This window comes from Erpetoichthys calabaricus, chromosome 2 (genome assembly GCF_900747795.2).
Source record: "Erpetoichthys calabaricus chromosome 2, fErpCal1.3, whole genome shotgun sequence".
Lineage (NCBI taxonomy): Eukaryota > Metazoa > Chordata > Cladistia > Polypteriformes > Polypteridae > Erpetoichthys > Erpetoichthys calabaricus.
The window spans coordinates 197,432,282-197,453,468 of record NC_041395.2 but is presented as its reverse complement, the minus strand read 5'-3'; the positions used below and the strand labels follow the sequence as shown (position 1 = coordinate 197,453,468).

The 21,187-nt window shown below is 40.1% G+C and overlaps 1 protein-coding gene across 4 annotated transcripts in view; it reads left to right on the top strand.

Moving 5' to 3' along the window:
- Window positions 1-2,131: 2,131 nt before the first annotated feature.
- Window positions 2,132-21,187, top strand: part of hykk.2 (hydroxylysine kinase, tandem duplicate 2) — a 38,417-nt gene continuing 19,361 nt past the window's right edge. Inside the window, exon 1 of one of the 4 annotated variants that reach the window (XM_028794936.2) lies at window positions 2,132-2,259. The gene's annotated coding sequence lies outside the window, so the exon portion shown is untranslated. The other 3 variants (XM_051922056.1, XM_051922057.1, XM_028794940.2) reach the window with 3 other exon arrangements.

The window sequence follows — 21,187 nt, the reverse complement described above, 5'->3', positions numbered from 1 at the left end:
TTCAGTAAACCAATGGGACTTGACATACCACTTTAAAACCAAAGGAAAGACAAAATAAAAAATATCCAATTGATTACAAAATTTTACGGATTGCCTAGGCTCACCCTTCCCCATGCCACTGCCTAGCAGTGGAGATGTGGTCTCTACACCTGAACTACTGAAGGATGTTCTAAAGCCAGGAGTGAGAATGGGACACATGCTTCTCATATACTGTATGTCAAAATGATATTTCAGTTGACATCATACAGGTTAACTCCTAAAACTTTTGTAAACAATCATGCATGTTTAATTATTCTAATTAACAAAATTACATTAACAAAATACATATCTAAACTGAAATTGTACAATAAATATGATATTCTCCAAATATGTCTGAACAAGTATTTCTTATAATATTTGGACAGGAATCTTCAGTGCTGAAGGACATGGAAAGTGCAAGTCATTGGATGCACAAAAAACAAAGAATTATTTATAGGAAAACTATGCAAACCATCCACATTACTAACCGAGAATGCTAAACCGGATGGACGCAGGGACATCCGGCCATGGGCCGTAGCCGCAAAAAGACGTACTGCGCAGGCGCCCCAAGAAATGAGGCGCCGCGAGAGGCGGCCGCGACCACAGAAAAAAGGAGTGAGCACATAAAAAAGGAGTCAAACGCAGGCGACGCACACAGCGCCGCACGAAAGCCATTGCACACGAAACTAGCACACAAAAAAAAGACGCCGCTCGCGCCCCACAAATCCCACACCCACCTCCAAGCGCCCCCCCCCCCCCCTTAGAAGCAGCGGACGGGACACACACAAAGAGGACGATTCAACAAGCCCCGGCACACAAATATGAGATACAAACTAAGACTGTTTTCACATCATTATATGGCGGCAATGTCACACACACACATATATTATTGTGGCGATCTGGGTAAATAATAAGTATATATATATATATTCACGGCATTCGAAGTCTGTGTCACAATCTGATTGTATGGGTGGTTACCTACCAGGTAACGCTTGTGGTTGGCCAGCAATCTGCTAACATCCGCCACGGTGCCCTCACTTTGTGAGGAGCAGATCATAGAATGGTTTAAATAGTTTACTGTCAAATAAATGCACAGAGTACGCGACACGTGTTTCGCCCTCATTCTGGGCTCATCAGGTGTACACACTCCACTGCACTCCCTCTCGGGAATCGAACCTCGGAGCCAGAGGCGATGCCCCTAACGTTGCGCCACGGCGTTGCGGTGTGGTTCGTTTATTTGACAGCATGTAGATCGTGTGGTTCATTTATTTGACAGCATGTAGATCGTACCCGCAACGCCGTGGCGCAACGTTAGGGGCATCGCCTCTGGCGCTGACGTCTGAGGTTCGATTCCCGAGAGGGAGTGCAGCGGAGAGTGTACACCTGATGAGCCCAGAATGAGGGCGAAACACGTGTCGCGTACGCTGTGCATTTACTTGACAGTAAACTATTTCAACCATATATATATACACTATTTTTAAGTGAAACATTTATAAGTCTTGAAAATTTGAATCTACAACTAAAGTGCTGTTTGTGAAAAATGCAGCATACAGTATGTTTTGAGTTAAGTCGCTGTATTAAAAAAAACCAAAACAAACTCTACCACCTCTCTTGCATTGGGCTAGACTAGGCATCTGTCGTTTTACAGAAGTGTGACAATCGGGGTTGCCCAACGCTTTTCAACCCTTTACTGTGCCATTCAAACACCACAGTGCAGCCGAACAAGGAGCTGCGAATAAGCCGCCAATTTCGGCCACCTAAAAGAACATGGATGGATTATTAAATCCATAAATTCAGCATATTTAAACCATGTCAACAACAACTTAACTTTGAAAACGAAAAAGTAATGCCTTAGATCGAGACAACTGCGTTATAAATAAAAATGCAGTCTTATTGTGTCCTTAACTGCGTGCTGCACACGATGCAAGAAACAATTTTTAGCACCCTTAGATAAAACGGAATGCGCGATTGCTAAGATCTCGAGACACGACACAACATCGCTACTGCATAGTAGTATAGGGCCATGACGCTTTGTCGCTGTCCTTAATTGAATTCACACCACTTTATTACCCATTAAAATGTAAAGACAGAAGTTTGTGGGTGGATCAGATTGCGCTCTGAGGCAATAAGAACACTTGAGGGGGCGAGGCCTCCTGGGCTTCAAGGCGGAAACTTTGGACTTTGGATCGTTCAGGTCGAACAGATTATCCTTCGGAACCCTGCAGGCTTTACAGAATCGGGGTAAGTGTATTGCGTATGTCTATATGTACGAGGAAGGTTGGTGGAGACACTGGGCACAGAGGATCTTGAATGGTGCTAATGTAAGTATTCACGCAGCGCGAAAGTAAAAGTGAAACTCAAGGAACGCTGTGGTCATTTAATTGGTCGAAGCCGTAAACGTCTAGTTACAGTTGTACTTGTGATACAATCAAAAACTCGCTGTGTTTGGATTTATTCATAGTGAGGGGATTTTGTCAAGGATTCGGAAGGTAGCATCCTATGCATTTGAAGTTCAGCACCACCGTATCCACAGAGGGTGCGCGTGTTGCGGCAATACTGAGCAATATAATCGAGGAGTGTATGCATACAGTATTGTGTGTACGCGTCTCTGCACATGGACAAGAACGCAGTATGTGTTTGCCCGCATAGTGCGCAGTGTGCTTAGAAGTTGGCACGATTAGAGTTTAGGTCTGTATAAGTACGTTTGCATAGCGGATTACTCCATGGCACTGGCGTGCGCAGCACCGGGTCGGGAGGGAAAATTGCCCATACCCTTTTCGTTAAATGTAAACACATGCCCTATTGAGAACATATATATTCATATGCTTTCATTTTCTGACTTTGAGTTAACGTAACTTCCATAGTCTTCTTAAAAGAAAGCTAATACAATGATAGGTGAGTGTTGCCAGACTGGGGCAGTTTCACCCCAGTTGAGCTGAATTTGATTGGATTGTGTAGGCAATATGGCATATCTGGCAACACTGAATTTAACCAGTTCAATAAATGGTACTTACTGAAAGATTAACGATTAACTGGGACAGGTTGCAGTGTTGTGCAGAGGATGGTGGGGAGGGGAGGTTAGGAGGGGAATGCGAAGGGGCGACGGTACTGGGCATTCATATTCACAGTGAAGCACTATGACTTCTATGTGCTAGAAGTGCTCGCACCGGGTCCCGCGCAGCGAAAAGAGAGATTATGAGCCGACTGAAAATGGAAATTGAAGACCGCAGTGTTCGTGTTCAAGAACTTCGAAAACGATTTCCAATCTTCCTGGATTTGCATGCAGTCACAATTGAAGACTAAGAAGAAACAGAGAGATTTAAAAAAGAAAGTTCAGCCTTTGCAGATTACTATAATACTGATGTGACAGCAATTCACTTATATGACGTAATTATTGACTTTGTGATGTTCCTTCGAGCTGGGAGGAATACAGTTCCCCCTGATCCTAAGGATGCTCGCCAGTGGTTAGTATAGTTTGGAAGTCTTTCCTACGAGTTGTTTTGCGTACAGATTACTGCTTACCATCGCATTTTCAATCATAAGTTATGAACGATCATTTTCAAAACTGAAATTAATAACAACTCATCTATGATCTTCCATGTCACAAGAGCGTCTGTCCAACCTGGCTTTAATCAGCATTGAAAAAGAATGCCTCACAGATAATATAAAACATGAAGTAGTACAATAGTTTTCAGAGAGGAGATTTAGTTTGGGGAAACGAACTTAAATGAACTTTTAATTTGAATAAAGTGTTTATTTCTTATTTAATATGCCTTTCTTTATCATATTCATATGTCTTCTTTACCATTCACTTTGACAGCACCTCACCTTGGGGGACATACAATCAAGGAGTTTGCCCCGGGCATCTTCCTCTGCACGCCACTGACCAATTGTGAACAAGTTAGTTGCATCATTTGTGTGAATTATTCATATGTTCCAAGTGCAAAAGTTAATATTTTACATCAAATAACATTTTCAGCAAATGCACTCTGATACTATTATCACATATTTTACTGCATGCATTAGAGAAACATAATAAGTAACTCGAAAATGATTGCTTTTTGAAGGTCTTTTACAAGATTTAAGAGAAGTATAAAATGCTAAAAGTAAAACAAGCACAATTGAACAACAGTTTGTATATTAAACTTCTAAAACTCTTTGAACTTGCAGCTGCTGTTTTCTAGGTGGATTTCAAAAATACATTTCATTAATTGTGGCATTAACTTCCCCCGCCGTCTTTAGCCACTCATCCTGAGGACCGATTGGGAACATCGTTTTCACAAAGAGGCAGTGCAGATTTCAGTGGTTCACCCTCCAGCTTCTAGGATGTTTCACTTTTGTAGTGGTAGCCTCTTTCTTCCAACAAAAAATCAACACCGATTGCAGTCCCTCCAACAGAGTGTAATTGCAGACCGCAGTGTCTATGAGGTCAGTCATGTAACTCCCCGACATCACGAAATACCCATCGTATTAAACTATGGTTTATCTTTTTTTAGTTAGAGACAAGCTTTTAGGTTTTAAAAAAGTATTATTTTTAATGCCTTGAAAAGCAAGAATAAACAGATCCATATCAAGAGTTTTGCATTAGCTCATTAATATTCATTTCAAAGACTGGTTACTACAATGACCAGAATGACCAGATGTGAGTATGATTACATTGTAGTCCAAAAATGGTTTTAGTATAGACTTTAGTTAAATTTCAAGAATGTTCCCAAGAGTTTTGCCCCTGCCCCACTATAAACGTTTTCATCAGGTGGCAGCCAGTTTGAGCCAGCCTGTGTTTTGTCTGGCACATAGCAATCACTGAGTTGCATACATATGAGGTAAAGGCACACAGCCAGGCATTTGTCTTATAAGCAATGTAGCATAATTGCTAGGAAACTGGACTCTTACACAAAGAGCTGCTGGACTATTTCATGCCATATAGGTGCACTAAGTGATGCTTAAGCTAAATGCTTAACCATTTTTGGACTGCAACTAACAACAACAACAAATGTAATAAGGATCTGAGCTTGGTGTTTGATATAGAAAGGTGCTGTATAAAATAATGTTTGTTTTTCTTTATGCTTCAATGTCAAACTAATTGCCTTTGGGACACATTTAGCCCATGGATCTTTTTAAGGTTCCACATCATCAATATTCCAAAGGTTATATACAGCTCTCAATGACTGTTAGTTTTCTCAAAGACCCCCTCTAATGTGTGTTTCACATATATCATATCCGTTGTGACCTGTAGGGGGTGTTGCAGCACCCCAAACCCCAGACACAACTTCTGCGTTCAAATAATAATTTATTTGCCAAAAATACCTGCAGCAGGTTTCTCAAGCACCATATACTTTGCCTCTCTTTTCTTTTCTTCCTCCACACCTCACAGACAAGCTTTGTCCTCCTTCCACCCGACTCCAACTTGCCTGGGTGAGGCACTGTGGCTCCATTTATCAGAGACCTGGGAGTGCTTCTGGTGCCAGATGTTGTGGTGTGAAACTTTGCATATAAGGTGATAAATATTTTGTATTTCTTTATTTGTAACTTATGTAATATTAGTGTTATACCATTGATAAAAAAACAGCAATGGTTTGATGCCCCTCCTTTAGGACTGAGTCTTTGTAATTTTATGACAGGGTTGGGGGAAGTGCCTAAAATCAGTTTGGCAAGTGATTCTCTGCAAGACTCTCTCAATCCAACCCCACAGGAAAGCCAAATTACCTAGCTGGCAAGCATCAGCTTAAACCTATTCTATTGGTCTAAAGTTGCCTGTTGGGTTTTAAAACAGAAGCCATTAAATACCACAACACCCTTTTTTGGCTGTAGGGTTTGGACAGAGAATCTATAAATTTGCTTGCTTTACCCTTCCTTATCTCTCTTACACCATTGCCATGAAGAAGCATCTCTCTGTCACACAATTGACATGAGGAGCACAATTCAGCAGCCATATTGAGACAGGCATGTGGCCTGTTCTGAAGAAAGCTGGCCAAAAATGAGGCCTTAACTAGAGACATTTTAAGTAAAAAACAAGTCCGTGTGCCTCCTGAAACTACACATCAGCATTTATCAAGTTGTATGGTTGCCAATATTCACTTGCACTTTGCTTATTGCTATTATTTATGAAATTTATCAATAATACATTATTTAAATTGTAACCTAACTCCTGCTTGTCTTTTACTACACCCAATTCCCTGAAGTTATAAATGTAGAAGGGAATGTAGGGAAAAGTTACTGTATATAGTACAATACCTTATAAACAGTGGTAAGTCTAAGAGATTTGAAGGATTCTGACAAAGGCTACACAATAAAGAATACAAAAGGGGAAAGTAGAGTAATATAGAACTCTACCAAGACAAAACATCAGGACAAGTCCAATAGGAAGCGATGTCGGGTCATGAGGAAGCCCCAAAAAGTAGGGATCACAGATCACTGCAGTACCCTCTGGCAGCACCCACAGAACCCAACAAGGCTGCCCAATGGGACTACAGTTTCCAGCATGCTTTGTGGGTGTCTGTATTGGTAGCACTGCCCGGGGATGTTGCCACCTAACATGTTAGGGGAACATGTAACCCTGACAGGTTGTTTCCCCCTTTCTTCCATCACGCTGGCCTCCCGGCCATGTAATGTTCCTTGGTTCAACCCGGCTGGGACACCAGTATACCCACTTTGATACTGACATATTCTGCCATCCTCATGACTAAGGCAAGGAACACCCTGCCACTCTTCTTGCCCACTTTCCACTGGGGCCTCCTGCCAAGGTAAGGAAAGGGAGTTCATCCTGTCCTGCATGCCATTCATTACACTGCACATAATTTACATTTCCCCCTGTCATTAAAATATATCTTCAAAGTCCACTCCTGTTTACCAACGAAGTACAGCACACCATGGCTAATAACATGTAATTGGAATGAAAACTGACCCAACAAGAAAAAGTGAAAAGAAGGCAACAATAAAGAACATTATAGTTTTAGCATGATGCCAAAGATGGGACAGTGTCATGAAGAAGATGGTAGGTCAATTTCAGACACACTTACTTTTTAAAAGCTGCACAGGTGTCAGGGCTGGCAGAACAGAGTCCCTGACTGCTGCCGTCGTTTTACATGATTCTTTTGTATGTGGATAGAAAGCATATTTGCATTTCTACTTGTATCAAATGTGATTGATATCTGTTTCTGACCAACTCCAAATGTCATTTATGTGATGCACTACCAGCACCATTTTTTAATGTGGTCAAGTACCATCCGATTGTGATGCATGTTAATGCAAGTGTAAATGGATGTACATTGCCTTAGCTGCAAATTCTTGCTTGTGCCTGAACTGCATCTCTGACCAGACTTTATACAATATACTACAATACAATTTATTTTTGTATAGCCCAAAATCATACAAGAAGTGCCGCAATGGGCTTTAACAGGCCCTGTTTCTTGACAGCCCCCCAGCCTCGACTCTCTAAGAAGACAAGGAAAAACTCCAAAAAACCCCTGTAGGGAAAAAAATGGAAGAAACCTTGGGAAAGGCAGTTCACAAAGAGACCCCTTTCTAAGTAGGTTGGGCATGCAGTGGGTGTCAAAAAGAAGGGGGTCAATACAATACAATACACAGAACAGAACAAATCCTCAATACAGTATAAAAAATAAAAATTTTAGAAGTACGGAGCAGAATTTAACGGTAGATGATATCACATAATATGATTTGGATTTGTTTATAGTCCTGGAGACCTCAGTCATCAAGCTGCCTCTCCCATTTGGCCATTCCACAGCTGAAAAAGCGCTGGGCCAGCCAATCCGATGGAAGGCCCCTCTACCCCATGATTCCTGCGATCCTCCATCAGGGATGACTTTATCTTAGGCAGGCAAAACAACTTGGCAGGTGGGCCGTGGCACCGAGTGCCACATTTGAGTACTGAGAAGAGAAACAGAATAGATAAGGGTTAGTAACAAACTATAACTATCATGTTACTTATGTTTTAGTGCTAATGACTAACAACAGAGATGCAGTCTGTACAGTTAATCAGCAGCTCTAGTCAGGATATGCTAAACTGAAGTAGTAAGTCTTCTATCGGGATTTAAAAGCTGAGACCGAAGGGGCATCTCTTATAGTAGCAGGCAGACCATTCCACAGTTTAGGGACCCTGTAACTAAAAGCTCGATCTCCCACTGTTATTTTATTAATTCTTGGAATCATAAGCAGGCCGGCATCTTGAGATCTGTGCTCTGGTTTGTAAGTCATGATAATTTCAGACAAGAAAGCTGGACCTTGGTCATTTAAGGCTTTATATGTTAAAAAGAGGATTTTGAAATCTGCCCTAAACTTAACTGGGAGCCAGTGTAAGGATTTAAGAACTGGAGTTATGTGTTCGCATTTTCTTGTTCTTGTAATAATTCTTGCAGCATCATTTTGGATTAACTGGAGGCTGTATAAAGAACAGTTTGAACATCCAGTGAACACCGCATTGCAGTAGTCAATCCTACTAGAAATAAATGCATGAACTAATTTCTCAGAATCCTGTTTATGTAGAAAGTGCATTAATTTCCCAACATTTCTAAGATGGAAGAAACATGATTTGGACAACTTTGTAAAGTGCACTTTAAATGATATGCTACAGTCAAAGATAACTTCTAGATTGCGGGGTGATTCAGTAAAATTAGTGGTGATTCCAACTGAGTTAAATGATGACAAAATATTGTTGTGATTAGCATCATTCCCTCCAATAATTAACATCTCTGTTTTATTTGTGTTTAAACACAAGTAGTTCTCATCCATCCACTCCTTGGTGTGTGGGTGTGTTTGTGTGTCCTGCAGTGGGTTGGCACCCTGCCCTGGATTGGTTCCTGCCTTGTGTGCCCTGTGTTGGCTGGGATTGGCTCCAGCAGACCCCCATGACCCTGTGTTCGGATTCAGCGGGTTGGAAAATGGATGGATGGATAAACAGATAAATGAGAATCGGACAGTTGTATTGGGTCAGAGAGTCTGTAACTCAGCCTCGACTCTGTATTGTTTCAAAAAATGCCACTCCCTAAATTTTGCTGCGCTTGGTAATTGCCTAGTTTGCCCAAATGGTAGAGCCGGCCCTGCTCCTATCTGTGAGTGCAGTTTGGTCATTTGAATCAGTTACTGCAGGTCAATAATTTGGTTGTCTGTTTTTTTGTTAATCTAGGCTGGCCCGTTTCTCTGTTTTATATCAGCAGGTTTCTAGCCTGGTAATTGCTGATATGCCCAAAATATTCATTTCTAAATGGGATTTCTTTAACTTGGATCACATATAGTAAATATCACCTGATGGAGGGTGGCCAGTTCGGTAATAATTTTAGGAGAGTTTAGGTATATGTTTAACAGTGCATTTGGAAATCCCTGCCATTTGCTAGATATATAGCAATCAAACAACTCATGTATGCTTCCTTTGAATGAACTTGCTGCTGCTTGTTTTGAATAAACACACGGCGAATTAACCCCTGCTCATCTAAAACATAAACCTCTCTCTACTCACCTTATCCTTTCTTCTCTTCTAGATCTCTTAATCTTAATGAGCTCATTGCTTCTTCTCTTTCTTCTTCTTATGACATTGATTCATGGTTTTTTTTAAACCTTGCACTCTAGCCACACAAACCACCGCTTCCAAGCATTTTCTTCTCAAATTTGAGGTCGCTGGCAAACAAACTGGACGAGTGGAAGCTGCGGATTGCAACGGAAAAGATCATCAGGGACTACTGCATACTGCTGATCATGGAGACGTGGCTTAATCCACTTCTACTGGACACGGCGATCGAGATAGCAGGCCACACAACACACCAGCAAGACAGGACAGAGAGCTCCGGTAAGAAAAAAGGAGGGGGGCTGTGCATTCATGTGAACAATAGCTGGTGCACGAATTCCACCATAGCCACCAGACACTGCTCTCCAGACGTGGAGTTTATGACAATTAAATGCAGACCCATATACCTCCCCCCGTGAATTCAACGCCATACTGCTAACTGCTGTGTATATAGCACCAGATGCTAATGCTAACTCGGCTCTGGGGCTTTTGCATGACACCATCAGCAGTAAACACAGCAAGTATCCTGAGGCTGTTCACATCATTTCTGGGGACTTCAATCATGCAGATCTGAAAGCAGTTCTCCCCAAATTCCATCAACACATAAAGTGTGCAACCAGGGGAGTAAAAACACTGGACAAGCTGTACACAAACATCAGACAGGCCTATAGGGCTTAAACCTCTAGCACACCTTGGCCAGTCTGATCACACGTCCTTGCTTCTGATCCCTGCATATACCCCCCTCAGGAAACAAGCTCCCACTATGACCAGGACTGTTACCATATGGCCTGAGGAGGCCTCCCAACAGTTGCAGGACTGCTTCCAGAGAACCGATTGGGAGGTTTTCGATCACCAAGACTTGGAGAACCACACTATGGCAAGTCCTGGATTACATCAGGTTCTGCACGGACAACATCGCCAGGGACAGATGCATAAGGATTTATCCTAACAGGAAGCCCTGGATGATGAGGGATGTCCAGAGTCTGCTGAAAGCCAGAAATACTGCTTTCAGGTCTGGGGATGGGGCTCTTTACAGTGTAGCCAGAGCGAACATGAAGAGAGGCCAAGGCAGCATACAGAAGGAGGATAGAGGACCATCTGAGGAGCAACAACACCAGGCAGATATGGCAGGGTGTCCAGCACATCACCGGCTACAAATCCAGCAACTCCTCGATGACACGACAGTGGTTGGACTCATCTCTGGCAAGTAGGGTGAGCTGGCATACAGGGACGAGGTGGAGCGGCTGTCAGAGTGGTGCAGAGTCAATAACCTGCTCCTCAACACCACAAAAACGAAGGAGCTTGTTATTGACTTTAGAAAAAACAAAACTGACATCCAGCCACTCATCATTGGTGGGGCCTGTGTGGAGAGGGTCCTGGTGTTCAGGTTTCTGGGCATTGAGCTGGAGGATGACCTGACCTGGAGCGCCAACACCAAGGAGCTGCTGAAGAAGGCGCAGCAGAGACTGTATTTTCCGAGAATCCTCAGAAAGAACCATCTCCCCAAAAATCTGCTCCTTGCCTTTTATCACCGTTCTATCGAGAGTGTGCTCACTTATGGACTGTGTGTGTGGTACGGCAGCTGCACTTCCTCAGAAAGGAAAGCGCTCCACAGGGTTATCAGGACAGCGGAGAGAACAATTGGTTGTACCCTCCCCACTCTGGAACAAATCTACACCTCCCGATGCCGCAAAAAAGCAATAGACATTTCACAGGATTCATCACATCCCGGTCATTGCCTCTTCCTGCTTTTGCCATCAGGCTTTTATCCAAAAGCAATCATGGCCCTGAACTCAGAATAAAACTGCTCCATATCATTCTCCCAATGTGCAATATAGACCTTAAGTCAACCAGTGCAATTTGTATATATAACAAGTGCAATTCATATATTTTGTAAAGTACTTTTATTACTACAGTATTCGGTTTGTTATTTTCTCTCTTCTTGTCTTTTTAACTCTTATGCCTCACACTGAGTTGACTGCACCGTTTTCTTTGTTCCTTTGTAAAAGTGACAATAACAATAAAGATCTATCTATCTATAAATATGGTATGGTATCTATCTATCTATCTATCTATCTATCTATCTATCTATCTATCTATCTATCTATCTATCTATCTATCTGGAACTGTCACTCAGTTCACCTTTCCTGCCTGCGTATTTTTTTTTTACTATTTGAATGCCGACGGCTGTGGTCTTCTCTCATAATTTCAACTTCTTAAGCAGTTCCTACTGTTTTTGTGCCCCACTCATTCTCTCTTACTGTGTGGCCTTCTGTCTTCTGATGGTTCGAGGTCTCCAAGTGCTTGTCAGCCATCTCTCTAGTGACATCTCCTGGCCATTTGTAGTAACATTACAGCCTCTGACAGTGTTTTCAATGACTGAGACACAGACCTGGAAAGTCGCTGCTCGTTTTGCGGCTCTGACGTGGTGCGTTTGTCCGATTCTTACTATCGAGAAATAAAACAACAACAACAAAAAGATTTATTACTAATGCTGACGGGTGGCATACATCATACGGAAAACGAGAGTGATGTGAAACAATACAACGCGCTCACCTTAATGGCCAATCTCATGAATATTCCACATTTTACATTTCATTACAGATACTGCTATTTATTATTATTATTATTATTATTATTATTATTATTATTATTATTATTAGTAGTAGTAGTAGTAGTAGTAGTAGTAGTAATGTAAACCCTACTTAAAGAAAATGTGTCTTGTTTCACGGGTATATTAAAAAGGAAGATGTTTTAAACGAAATTCACAATTTTTACAGCTAACGAGTAACGATTAGATTGTAAGGGAATTAATTTTAACTTGCATTAAGTGAATCAGGTTGAATATGTAATGACTTGGTCGACGTGATTGTCAAGAGGCTGGGGGAAACGGTAAGTGTGTCAGTGACTGAGACTGGGATTATTTAACTTAGACTGGATAGGAAAGATAGCCATTCAGCTTTTGGTTTTCTTAATGATGAAGAAGACTTTTGTTTAAAACTTGTCACCTCCCAACCTTTGCAAAAATAATTTCATACGGAGCTAACTGCTGCAAAGACAGATCTGGTAAGTGCAGATGGAGATATACATGTGACCTTTGTATCATCAAACGGAGTGGATCTTCATGTTTACATTGGTATAAATCGGTGGGGTACCCTTTTCATGCATACACTCCTGGTCCTTTATTGGTACTTTATGGTTCTTTACTGGGTTGTATGGGGTCCTTGTTGAACCTTTGCTTGACAAAGCACTATTTCATCCTGGTAAGGGATCTCTGCATATGGTTCTTTGTGATTTGAAAAACTTCATCTATAGAAAAAAACAAATCTTTAATGTATGATAGGCTACCGAGCAGGACTCTAACACTTTAAGACGACCTATATCCTTGTATGCAGCAAGAGTCCTTTTTAAAATTATGAATACACAAGTCTGTTATATTCATAATTATTTACCATTTCACTGAAAAAAATGGCATGTCACATTAAATTAAAAAATATGTACATCGGTTGCACATAATAAAATTGCTTTTATCAAAATTATTTAATTATGTTTAATGCACTAAATTAATAGATCCTGAAACAACATATTTTTATATAAAATGAATGAAACTTTGTCATTCTCTGTTAAATGAATTACATTATGTTAAATGAACATGTCAATAAAGCATAATATTTTAACAATTGTTTTATAAACTTTTTCAAAAATGCACCTCACCGAGTTACTTAGCTATAACCTTTTTAGGTTATCAATTATACTTAGTTTCATTTTATAGTTAATGTTCAAAGTTATTAATAAGATTTAAACATGTTTGCTTATACCAAAATTAGTTTTATTTGATAAAAATAATACAAACCAACAAAAATGCAAAAGGTTTGTATTCAAAAGCTGAAATGTACAACAGCTGTACAAGAACACTGCTTTTTTGGCTGTGCCAAATGTAATGTATACCTAAATATGAACACAAAATGCACCTTGGATAGAGTGTTATATTATAAAATACATTTATTTATATTTGTGTAACTGTATATATTATAGAATAAATGTTAAATATTAGTAAAATATTAAGTGCAAAAATTGCTGATTTGCACCTTCTTTCACAAAACATTTTTTTTTTATTTTCAAACCAGCAAATTCGGCAACTGCATTGTATTGTATTCCATCCATCCATCCATTATCCAACCCGCTATATCCCTGGGTCTGCTGGAGCCAATCCCAGCCAACACAGGGCGCAAGGCAGGAAACAAACCCTGGGCAGGGTGCCAGCCCACCGCAGGGCGCGCACGCACACACACACACCAAGCACACACTAGGAACAATTTAGAATCGCCAGTGCACGTAACCTGCATGGACTGTAGGAGGAATTAGTTGAGTATTAGTATATGATAATACTAATGAACAGCAATGCTTAAAGTAGTTGACCCATAACAAAAGTCAGAAGTTTTTTTTTTTTTTTTAAGTATGTAAACGTAGCTGTACTAAGCGAATAAATCTTGAGAACTGAATAGTACGTTTAGGGGAGAGTGGGGTAATTTGAGCCAGTGGGTAAGTTGACCCACCCCCTGTATCTAGGCCAGGGGTGGGCAGATTCAGTCCTGGAGGGCCGCAGTGGTTGCAGGTTTTTGTTCCAACCCAGTTGCTTAATTAAAAACCAATCCTTGTCAATTATTTAATTGCATGGCTTGTTAGTGCTTTAACTCTGCCATGTCAGGTCATTCTCATATCCTAGATTTATTTTCCTTTCTAAGGATATCATCCAAATGATTTGAAGTCTAAAACAGATGAGTAATTCTCAGTGCTTCACTTTTTTCTCTTCACTTTCCTTCCAAGTATTTAATTAAACCAAATAGTGCGTGATAAATACACACAGGTGTAAATGAAAACAAGCTAAATGGAGAAATGCTGGTCTCTTTTGTCATTTGCATGGCATTGCTAATTAGGAGCAATTAAAAACCAAGAATACAGCTGTTTAAGACTAAAATAAGCAATAAGGGTTCAAAATCTTAACGAGCGAGACAACTAACGTGAAGCTGAAGTGTTACTTGAGCAATAAGGGTTTCTAATTAAGCAATTGGGTTGGAGCAAAAACCTGCAGCCACTGCGGCCCTCCAGGACTGAATCTGCCCACCCCTGATCTAGGCAATAGTGCAGATTTGTTGTCATGTGACCATAAATTTTGAAAGCACCCTCCATTTTGCTGCCCCTGTGATTGAAAGAAGCTTGTGGTAGTGTGGTAAGTATGCTCTATTCACAAAAACCTGTTTTTGCCTTGTCAAAGTAAATTTTTTGCATTTCAGTTATTTTGACTGTAACATGAAAACTAATTTATCCAGGCCTAAAAATTAATACCATACATGTTGATGATTTACTAGCATATTAAACCATGTGAACCATTTAGCTAAAGGTTAGCTTGAATTGCTAAGCTAGATAACTTTTTCCAAAGTGGTGGCTGTGGGGTAAAGTGAACCAGATGCCTTGGGGTAAGTTGAACCACTGGCTCAACTTACCCCACCTTGAAGCTCAAGTAATATTATGTTTAAAATGTCAAAAAATATTTTATTGTGGTATTACATAGCTGTTTTCCCCCTAATGTTTTACTGCTGATGAGCCAACCACAGCAGATAATCCATCTACTACTTCAACCTCCATTACTTCTATGCTGCCTTCATCAACCTCCCCACAAGGATGTGCATTACCAGGTGACACAGATGTGTGTCTCAGCCACACTGCATATGTGTCTGCAGATGAAATTCTGCCCTTACCCAAAAGTCCACATCCCAGAGCACAAACAAAGCGAAAGCGTGTAAAAACAAGGATCCTAACTGATACACCTGAAAAGCAGGCAATTGAAAGGGCTCACAAAGAGAGAGCAAAGAAACTGCAGGGGAAAAAGCAAAGTAACATAAAAGAAAAAGGAAAGCTGAAGAAGAAACAAACCAGGAAGAAAATCATAGTGAGCAGTAGCTCTGAGAGTGATGTTCCCATCCCACTCGAAGACACATCTGAGGATGATGCAACAGAGGATGAGAGAAGTGAACCAGAAAGCACAGACCTGTTAGTTGGTGACTTTGTTATAGTTAACTTTGCAACCAAACACAGGAGCTACCATTACATTGGCTTGGTTGAGAATCTTGAGGGTGAAGAAGTAACTGCAAGATTTCTCCGAAGAATCCGAGGGAGCACAGCTAAAGGGAAACCAACTTTTGTTTTCAAGGAGGATGACGTGGCACTTTTCCGGCAAAGTCAAGTGGTAAAGAAGCTGCCTTAACCTCAAAAGGCTGGAGGAACTGCACGGCGAGAGCAGCAATTCATATTTCCCTGCAACCTTGAGGGGTGGAATGTGGAGTAGATAGTTAAGGAAAACCACAGTATTCTTTTTTGTGAGTTCGTTACAGTTATTCTACACTGTTGATAGTGTTCAATTGTTATATCATCATTTTTATTAAAATATTTTGAACAGTACACTTGCATTTGACTTATTTATATATAGTTTAAAGTTTCCTTTAGGATAATTCAAAATGACAATCAGGTTTAAACTGGAAAAAGTACATTGGTCAGTTTACACACAGGTGGCTCAATTTACCCCCTGGCTTGGCTCAACTTACCCCTAAGCTGGGGCAAGTTGAGCCATAAGACCACTTTTTTTCAAGAGGTCACATTTTCTTTTTCATATGTCATGTATGCATTCTTAGCATTTCCACTGACGGGAAACATCCTGAAAAAGATGTAGACATTTTGGTTTTATTTACATATCACTTTCCCTTGCCTAGAGGACAGCCTAAGTAAAAAATGGCTCAACTTACCCCACTCTCCCCTACTGACTTGTGACGGTAGTTAGTGAGCATAGTTTGACAAAACATTAAAAGAGAATACAAGGAAAAACTCAAAACGGAGTAACTTTAGTCTGTGTGATGAAGTGTTTTAAATGAATGTCTGAATATTTCTCGTGTGTGTTTTTAACATTTATTTCACTAACCTTTTACTCTTAACCAGCGATAATAACTCAAACCCACAATCTGTTGCGGCTTTGAAAGTCACGTGACTTTATCGCCACGTTATCCAACCTCCGCTGACGATGAATCCGCTTGGTGCGCATTAATTTCCGGTGAGGAATAAATGTAACTGTTTTGACTTCTATATTAGTATATTGTATATCCCACAAGGTTCAACAAATTAAACATGATCGAGTTATGTTCAAAAGTGGAACATTAACAACACATGTAATATAACGTAAATACATTTTGTAAATGTAACAACCTGCCATTTCCCTTTTTTCAGTGTAGGAGCCAGTTATGGATCTAAATAAATAAAGGTTCTTTCTGGAACCTTCATGTAGATGTGTCTTTTGAGAACCAAAAATAGTTGCCCTATGGCAGTTGTTCACAATCTCAGTCCTGGGGAGCCTCTGTGGCGTTCAGTTTTTGTTCAACCCAGCTTCTGTTTTAAATTGGACTGTTAGCCTAATGAAGTGATCTGTTATTACCCAGTTTCTGTGTTTTGGAGTCAATGTAAAAAGCAGTTTATGGAATATGTATTTGTTACTTTTTAACAGTATTTTCATCCTGATTTTCATTGTTTTTTTCCTGGTTTTCTGGTTATTTAATCCATTACTTATTCATTTATGGGCCTGATGATAAAGTAGTTGCAGCCTTTCATCATTCAGCGTTGTTTTCTCAGGTGTCTGCTCTGCCTCTTTTTAATTTTCATTGTTAGGATACAACGAAAGGAGCAGACACACAGAAACAATTCTAAATATTTTGTAAATGTAAAAATTATACTAATGTGCATTTCTGAATGTAGAATAAATGAAGAGAAAAAGACCAGATAATTAAATGAGATCAATTATTATCACTGATTATGAATCTGGTTGGAACAACAGCCTGCGGTTAAAGAGGGTCCTCAGGACTGACTTTGAGAACCCCTGCCCTATGGCATCACTCTGAAGAACCACTGTGACACCTTTATTTTTAAAAAATAATGTTCCTTTAATGGCATTTTACTGGGTTGGGCATAGTTCCTCATAAAGTCATTGCTTAACAATGAACCATTTCATTCTGGGATGGGGTCTTTGCTTTTGAAATAGATTTACAGTATGTGCAGCATCAAAAACATCACATCATGAGATTATGAGTGATAGAGATGGAAAGAATGCTTGCTGGACCACCCTTCTAAAATATAAATTCTTCTCTACTCAAATCGTATGATTATACTGGATAGCCATCTGAGCCCAGTATGCCATGTCAAATATTAAAAACTAAAAGAGAATGAGATTTCAACTGTCTATTTTGAAACAGGGAGAGAGGGAGAAAAATATTTTAAAATTCTAGCACTTAGTTAGTTTCACAATACTGGGTATCTTCAGCTGTAAGTTAAAAACAGTAAAAAAATGAAAACAACAATAATTGAATAAGTATATAAAATAGCGGTATTACGACGTGCCCTTGTATCGCTTCACTGTCAAACAACATCTCCAAACCGTGGGATTTGACAACAACATCCTGCTCAGGTATGTAAAGTGTAGAAAACGATTTTATTTTCAAAAAAGTTTTATCGCAACTGGCACAATTACACCTAATATGCCCCTATTAACATACTGAAATTCTGTTAGGGCTCATTTGTATCCGATAAATCTGCTTTACACCCTGAGATCAGTGCTGCGCTTTAGCTTTAAAAGTTTCCAAAAGCTCTTGTTACACGCACCACGCACAGGCATACGTGGTGTTTCTGCAGAATCATCCCCTTCGTCTGCATCACCGTCACCAGAACTCGAATCTTTAACACTGTCACTTGCCTTTGCAGAAGAACTGTCGCTTTTATAATATGACAAATCGCTTTCTTCTGCACGCGCTTTCCGTTCCGACAACTGCAGCTAATGCTGTCCACCAGCCGCCCTGCAGTTGACCGCAGACACGTAAACTCGGGGATGGCGGTGTGTGTGCGACTAGCGGTTGACGAGCCATATCAGGGATAACGGAACAGAGTGTTGTATAGGCGGCTGCATTCGTTCATACATTATGATTAATTTGGGGGGCCTTGTAGGTCCTGGCGCTGCTCGTGACACGTAACTCAAATGTGAGGTGTCTCTTGTCCTCCGTGACGTGATTGAGATTACCAAACCCATCAGTTTCAAATTATAAAATGAACTAACAACCTGGCGCTGTCATAATGTCCTCGTCAATTATCCCCCAAGACCTGGAGTAAATTGCCAGGGAAAAGGAGTGCGAACCCAAGCGCATTATAATTAAACGGCAAAGTTTCGCTAAGGTTTACTACTAGCCACTCGGATATCTGGAAAACTGTGATATTACGGTTATTAATATATACCTTGCTTAGACAGTCCAGTATGAGTTGATGCAGTGGGATTGGCGTGCCTTTCTAATTGCAGGACGTAAATACCTCAAATGGCCAAACCATTAGTTACTGTAAATTGTTTACGCATCTTATTTTTGATGACAATTGTAAGTGGAAATAATTCGACTGGAACTCCGATGCCAAACTCTCCAAGTATTACTGTCTGTAAAGTTTAGCTTATGAATTATATCTCTCTCTCTCAACCCCCACAAAACGCCTCAAATTCGAATGCACTTGGACCACTTTGAAGCCTGCTGAGAGTCTGTAAGACTGACGTGGCTGTCTTGGACGCAGTTCTACAGCAGCAGTTACAGCAGGGAGTGGACTGTAGGCTACTGTACTGTTATGTTGTGCCGAGCCACCAGAGTTTCGACCGTACGGAATAGCGGCGCTCGCGCTCGAACAGTGTCACGGGACAAGAAGCCACGAAGCACTGATATCAGTGACGTGCTGACGATGTGCGGGAAGCCAATTCACAAAAAATCACATGACTTGCGTATTTCTGAGCGATCGAAAACGTCTGCACTTTAGAAGCTCAACACCGCGAGTCACACTCACGTGATGAACTGGTACAGCAGTCGTCACGGCATGTGTGACTTCATCTTGGAGTTTGCAGAAGATTCTATACCACAGTGATTACATACTAATTTTCTGTGGTATATTTACATCGTAGGTGAGAACAACTTATTAAGTGAGTTACTTGTTGTGTTTTGTAGTTTTATTCCCTTGTTTCAATGTATTATGTTTTTTACAGTATTGCTTTACATTCACTAGTGCGTATTTATTTTTTTCATTTGTATTTGCCTGTGTCATGTCTTCGTATACAGAGAGATCCTCAACTACCGTGAGAAAAAATGAGTCACAAATGTAACAACGTGTTTCAAGGAATATTTGAAAAAAATAGTAAAAATGAACTGAAAGCAGGCTTAACGTGTCCTCTGGGGCAAGTGAGAAAGTATCGTAAGCTGCCAAAAATTAATGGTTAATTGAAGCACCTGCAAAAAGGACTTGCAGAATACAGTACACTGGAACATGGCACTACGATCAGCATCTTTGAGAGAAGACCTGGGCCCTTGTTTATAAAACGTTGCGTGGATTCAAGCGTGAAAATATGTGCACGCAAAGGAAAAAAAGAAAAAGAAAGAATAAAGTCGGTGACAAAAAATACAAACAAAAATTATATTTATGAAACCATATGTACGCACATTTCGGCGTAATTTACCCATGATAAATGACAATCACGATGTAAATTTACGCACGTTTCCCCGCCCAGTTTTCTTGATCCCTCTCTGGAGCAGTTATTATTAGTCTGTAGAGTAAGTTGAAAAATTAAGAAACAGTTCTTAAACTGCAAGATTTATTCTTATACTGTATATACTATATATATATATACTATATATATATATATATATATATATATATATATATATATATATATATATATATATATATATATATTATATTTGTGTATACACCGTATACATTGCGTGTGTATAATGTCTGTGTATGTACGCCTATGGAAAGTGTACACCCCACCCCCAGTAGAAATATACACGTTTTATTGTTACACCACATTGAACCAAAGTAGATTTAACTTGGCTTTTTGAGACTGATGAAAAGAAAAGGCTCTTTCATGTCAAAGTAAAAACAGGTCCCTACTTTTTGTCTGGGCTTGAAAAAAGCTTTTCACTCAGGATCGCAACATGGCAGAACCTGAGCAGAAAAGCAGTGTCCAGATGTGCAAAGCTGATAGAAACCTCATGGGTTCCAATGGTACATATATGTATTTATATATATATATATGTATATGTATATGAATATATATAGAGAGATATATATATATGTATGTATATATATATATATGTATATATATATATATATATGTATATATATATATATATATATATATATACATATATATATATATATGTATGTGTGTGTGTGTGTGTGTGTATATACAGTGAGGAACATAAGTATTTGAACACCCTGCGATTTTGCAAGTTCTCCCACTTAGAAATCATGGAGGGGTCTGCAATTCACATTGTAGGTGCATTCCCACTGTGAGAGACAGAATGTAAAAAAAAATTCAGGAAATCACATTGTATGATTTGTACAGAATTTATTTGTATTGCACTGCTGCACATAAGTATTTGAACACCTGAGAAAATCAGTGTTAATATATCTGGGTGCCCCCTCCATATGGGCGGCACGGTGGCGCAGTGGGTAGCGCTGCTGCCTCGCAGTTGGGAGATCTGGGGACCTGGGTTCGATTCCCGGGTCCTCCCTGCGTGGAGTTTGCATGTT